This window comes from Notamacropus eugenii, chromosome 6 (genome assembly GCF_028372415.1).
Source record: "Notamacropus eugenii isolate mMacEug1 chromosome 6, mMacEug1.pri_v2, whole genome shotgun sequence".
NCBI lineage: Eukaryota > Metazoa > Chordata > Mammalia > Diprotodontia > Macropodidae > Notamacropus > Notamacropus eugenii.
In genome coordinates, this window is record NC_092877.1 from 24,338,825 (window position 1) to 24,344,824 (window position 6,000).

The window sequence follows — 6,000 nt, forward strand, 5'->3', positions numbered from 1 at the left end:
CAATTATTGTGATTGGTAATTGTTACGATTCAATGAATTATTAAGTTTCCAAGTTCCTTGCTAAGAGGGTAAGTCTACCTAGTTAATATTGGTTCAGAATTAATAATATCTCTTTTATCAAGGCTAAAGACAGTTAACTTAAGCACATTTTAAGCTAGTATAATTTTAAACTTTTTCAGAAAAGGAGAAAGATTATTTAGATTGAATTTAAATAAAAAGTAATAACTTTTGAGCTATCTTGTCTTATAAATAAAATGCAAAGGAAAGCTGGAAAGTCTGAGTAATGAGATTGAGACGTTTGGAAAGATGAATAAAGTTTGGTTAATATGGAAATCAGATAAGGTTTGGGAATAAATGGTGGTTATTCAAACCCCTCTTGTCCCTAGACAGTTGTTCTGGACCTTTGTGCCAGTTTTAGATGGTATCAGTAAGTGGTGAGGGTGTGAGGAAGTATTTTAAGGAGACAGAAAAATCACATACCTTGATTTGATAATTAATAGCTCAATGAAATTGGAGATGACTCTGTCTGATCAAGTGATAGAGTGTACCCACGTGATGGTAAAGAGATGAATTACTGTGAAGGTGATGTGAAAATGTATTCACCTGAATGGGTTAATGGATTTTTTTTTTTTTAGTTTTAAGTAAACTTAAATTGTTTTAAATTTTTAAGTAAATCTAAAAGATGCTATATTAGGAATGTCATTGTTAAAAAGCTGTTATGAATTCCATATAAGAGTTTTTGTGTTGTAGAATTCCTATTGAGAAAATAGAAATCCTTGGTAAAAATACATATACTTTTTTTTACATATGACTTTCCATCTAAGGATGTATTAATTATGTTAAAAAGTGTATTTCTGCTATTAAGAAGGAAGTTTTAACTAAAATTGTTTTTGCTATGAATCAAGCATTTACAAAAGTATGTTTGTAAAAGGAAGATTTTATGGCCAAATGTGAAAAGGCCTTGGTTTTAGATCTTTTGTAATATTTGCCAAATAGGTTCATGCTGGGGATGGAAGCTCAATTCCATGTGGACAGTCTCGGGCGGGTAAAGGTGGGAACTTCTAAATCTTAGAGTTCTCACGAGGCCCCCCAGGAAACGGCTGGGAATCGAGGTGTGAACCAAGCTATCTCGTGTATTTCCGCCTCTTCCCGTGAGAAACGTGATGGGAGAGAGCTCTCCCCGCCCTCGAGGCTGTCCCGGATCTGGGCACACCCATTGTTACCTAACAGGCTCGGTGTTGACGTGTAAACTACGAGACGGGAGAGCTTAAGTAGGGTCAGGAAAGCCTGAAAGTTCTCTTGGGCGGAGGGGCCACGTGTGAGGACAGAAGGCTCCGCTTTTCCTCTCTCCTCTCTCCCCTCCCCCTCTCTCCCCACTTACACTTCTACTTCCAATCTCTTATTGTAAGATCTTTGCCTCCTTGGGAGATCTTTCTCTCTCCTTCCTAAGGAAGAATTCCCCCTGCACTTGTAACCAGAACCCTGAATAAAGCTCAACCCTTGTTCGACTCTGATAGGTCTCTTCTCTCATACGAGTATCCGGTTTGGCCAACCGAAGACCTGCGAGAGGTAAGGTAAGACTCGGGTAGCCCACAGGCCTCTAGGCCTGGCAGGTTCATGAGAGTTTTGTGATAAATTGTAAACTGTTCTTAAAAGAAAAAGATATTTGTTGTATGAAGAAATGTTTTGTAAAATCTTTTGTATGATTTTTGAAAGGCGTACCTACAAAATTTATATTTGTAAGCTAATTTGTTATAATAACTTCAGATTTTGTGGGGGGGCAGATGGAAGATAAGGGACAAGATAAGGGAGACCTGGAATTTTATGACTCCTGGAAGCTCTGGGATAATTTTAAGATAAGAAGTCTCCCGGCCCCACCCCCCTCTCCTTTTGAAGTCCAGTCATTACAGAAGGACTTCTTAAGATCTAATATGAACTCAGATGGAGTTCATAAATAAGAAATTTGTTTTGGTGATAAATAATCTCTAGTGATTGGTTTTTAGGACAAATTGAAGATCTAAGATGTGAGTCTTGATAAAAAATTTTTAATTAGTGAAACCTGCCATCTAACAAGCCTCAGGGGACAATTGTGTCCTCAGCCTGGGGTGGGATCCTTCTGGCTCAGTTTCCCCATTGTGTTCCTTTGAAAAGGAATATGTTCCCACTTGACTATTTCTGAGTCTGACTATGATATCTAATTAGGTCCTTGTTTTTCATCTACATGGCATGTTTCTATAATCAAAGCAGATAACTTAAAATGTAAGCACAATGCAAGTAGTGGAATCTTGCTGTTTTTAATTAATTGGGTAAATGAGTACTCTGGTATGAGCTTGTGAAAGATAAAATCCTTGGGATCATTCCTTCTGAATATTATGAGAATAATTAGGTAATGGAAAGGAAACCAAAGTATAAATGTGATGCTGTATCATTGTTTCATAGAACAATATTGGGATTTAAAGTTGACTATAATTATATGGAACTGTTGAGGTTTAGGGGTACTTGAGACCCCAAAATAGTAATTCGCTGAGTCCTGCTCAAATGAATTCAACCCAAGGCTTCTTTCAGCTAAAGAAGGTCAAAGTTTATTCTCTTATTTACATAGGGACTGAGGAAGGAGTTTGAGGTGGCCCCAGGTGGTCTGGGAGTTTCAGGAATGGTCTTGATGGGAGTGGCCAGTAACCTGGAGAATTGGATTGACAGGGCATAGTGATATGCTTTTATGGGCCTCTAGAGAGCCAGTTCACATGGGACAAGGTGAGGTTTTCCAGGGCCCATTTAAACAAATAGGACTAAAACTCTTTGGGTAATGGACAAAAATCCCAACTTGGAATAAGGTCTTTACATGTTACAAAGACTAATCGGGTAAAAACAATTGACTGAATTAATTACTGAGACTAAATCGGAGACACTTTTAGTTTGGGGAAAAGAATTTCAGTCTAAGTTTCTCAGCAGCAGGTAACCTCTGGTGATATTTTGCATTGATGGAAAAGTTCAGTGTTTCTGTTTTGATTTGAATTCCTTTTCATGAACATAAGTTGAAGTTGGTGTTTGAACCTGTCATATGTGTAGCTCATTCTTTTAGACTGAGCAGGGTTAGAAAGGTATAGAGAAGCTTGGGAAGCAGATGTAAATCTATTAGAACAATAACATGGTTTTAATGGTAAATTTGATTTTGAATGTTATTTAATCAGGAATTACAACATGTATAGAAAGGCATGCAAGCTACTTAAGACTTGCTTCAAAAGATGTTCCTTAGCCAATGTAAAATTATAGTCATATCTGAACCTGATTATTGGAGCTTGCTATTTTAAGATTTTATGGGACTATTAACTGACTGTCCTTCTGTGTCTAACTCCAGGTGTGGATAGTAAGAGAGACTGTGAGCCATTGACCCATGATGCCAGTGAACCTGTGAGATGCTGGTACGCACTGCAAAAAGGTGATCTCATGGGAAGGTTGGGGAAACGACTGTTCAGCCTGGGCTGAGGTAGGATTTTCCTGACTCAATTTCCCCACTGATGCCTGGAAGATTTTAAGCCTGGCTGGATGCCAGCTGACAACCTACTCCCACCTGGGATTGACATGAAAGTTAGGGAGATACTCCCCTGAAATGTCCCTACTCTTAATGGCAATTTCTTATGATCAAAAGTTTTGTAGGCATAATGCCAGATCTATTAAATAGTAGATTGTTGGCAGAGGAACATCTGAGATTGTCTAAAATTAAGCTATTAGGCCTAGGTTTTTAGACCTACAATAATGTTAGGGTCCTTTAATTCTTAGTAATAGTATGGAGACAATCAAGTCAAGGGCTTGTGAGGTTATATGTAGTCATTGCCATTTTTGTCTCAGTTGGTTAACGTTAAAAGAATAATGGCTTTTTGGCCTATACTGTAAATGCTTTAAAAGAAGCATCACATGACAAGAAGTTGGAATTGTTTTATGATGTGATATGTACTGTGTTAAAATGATTATTTATTATATTTATGTAAATATTGGAGCCTGGTATTGACTCCTTAGTGAAATCTCAGTCTTCGTGATGGGGGAAATGAATAGTGAATTAATGTAAAATGTAAAATCTGGGTTCTGATGTGAATTTCTTAAGCATGACAATTGGCCAAAATTCCAATTTTGATTTTGTAAGAGTGATAAGAGTATTATAAAGCTTAGGAATGGTAATCTATAATTGTATCAAGGTCAGTTTTGTAGGAGAATGTGGACATCTGGATTTCTACAAGAAGATAAAGGAAAGAAGATGCAGAGATGTTGTGCTGAAGAAGGCTTGAACAAGTATCCAGACCAGAAAACTGCATCATGTGCACCAGAAAACCCCCAGATGGCTGCGTGAGATGGAACTTCTGAATGGAAAATTCATTGATCTACCTTTGTATTTTGAATCTCTGTATTTGTACTTATGAAAGGGGACTGCCCCCTTGTAATTTGTCAATGTGTCGGTCAACTTTGCTCCCTTCCCATATTCATATAAAGGAGAGATAGATGAAGGAAAGAATTCATAGGGGAAAGAACGTGAGGAGGTATTTATTGGATTTAGGTGTGGAAACAAGTTTTAATAAAGAAAAAAAGGGGGAGTTTGTGGGAAGCTAAATCTCTCCACCTGCTGTATGAAAATAGATGATAATGGAAAGACAGGAGAAGAAATCACTAGAAATATTAGAAAATTGGCTCACATTCCAGTTCAAACTTGGACATCACCATTTAATGCTTCTTGGTGGTCCTGGTTTGGAGGAAGCTGGTGGAAACAAATTCTATGGTTTGTGCTAATTGCTGTTAGTGGCATAATATTACTTCCTGTATACCTCCCCTTCCAGATGCAGCTAATTACCTGAACTGTTCAAGATACCCTATCTAAAATGATAGAAGGAAAGGCAGAGGGGTTCCTGACACTGATGATTTTAAAAAGTCAGGGGTGGACCCTGGGTTGACCCTAGAGATTGAAATGAGCCTAAGGGCAGAGAAGACAATTTGATGGAAGAAGCATATAAAGAATGGTGTGAGAAATCTTCACAGGGTAAAAGATAAGAGGAGGGACTGTGAGAGATGATCTCTGAGGATCTCTCAGGAGAGAAGCCTCCTCAAAGAATTAATTGTTTCTTGTCTTGTTGAAACATTGGCAGCAGGCTGACCTTGTAAAGAAATGTTTCAACATATTCTGTACTTTTCCAGACTCCTTCTCCTTGTTTTTAGGTACAGAGCAGGGAGGCATAACCTCTCCCCTCTCCCCACCCAAAACTTCCCACCTATCCTTGTCTCCAGACAAGTTTGCTAAATTGTCTTTGTTCTCTGTTGCTAGGGTAGGTTGCCATGAATAGATTGTACCCTCAGGGCTTGCACCAATGAGTCCTGAGGAAGGGGGTTAGGGAGGAGGGGATTGCAGTTAGGATTTATGTAATCTGCTGAGCTGAACACACCTCCTGTCTCTGGTTGGTCCATCTTTCGGGTGCTCTGAGGGAGCCCTTTCTTGAGAAAGTTAATAAATGAACTATTTTTGCTAATATCTCTGAGTCTCTGATTCATTGATAAGGGTCTATGTAACCCGCACAAGGCCACTGAAGGGGATACAGCAATGGGAAATGGAGTTTGAGTAGAGAGCCAAAGAGTAATGATTACTGAGAGAGAGACTCTGTGTGTGTGTGTGTGTGTGTGTGTGTGTGTGTGTGTGTGTGTGTGTGTGACAATGGCAGCTGTGTGAACAAAGTGGAGGAAGAAGTGAAAGATACTGTAAAGATCAGATAATCAAGACCTGAAATCTGATTTCATTATTGGGAATGAGGAAGGGTAGAGCAGTGTGGAGTCAATGGAAGGACTAAGGTGACTCTCCTTGTGATCTAGGTCACAGACTTTTTCTGCCTCAGGACCAAGAGATCATAGAGCTTGTGTTCCTCCTACATTCCCGAGGAAGACCATGCCATCAGAGAAATGATGACATGACTTGCACTTGATGTTGTTTTGAGTGAGAGAGGGCTGTGTAGGTCACCAACCTCA

At 39.0% G+C, this 6,000-nt stretch overlaps 1 long non-coding RNA gene across 2 annotated transcripts in view; it reads left to right on the top strand.

Moving 5' to 3' along the window:
- The window catches only part of LOC140510554 (uncharacterized), a 30,115-nt gene extending 24,605 nt beyond the window's left edge, over positions 1 to 5,510 (top strand). The window contains exons 2-4 of one of the 2 annotated variants that reach the window (XR_011969286.1): positions 1,518 to 1,569; positions 3,359 to 3,487; positions 4,194 to 5,510. This is a non-coding gene — a long non-coding RNA (uncharacterized lncRNA). The remainder of the gene's footprint in view (positions 1 to 1,517; positions 1,570 to 3,358; positions 3,488 to 4,193) is intronic. The other variant, XR_011969285.1, reaches the window with a different exon arrangement.
- Positions 5,511 to 6,000: the final 490 nt, after the last annotated feature.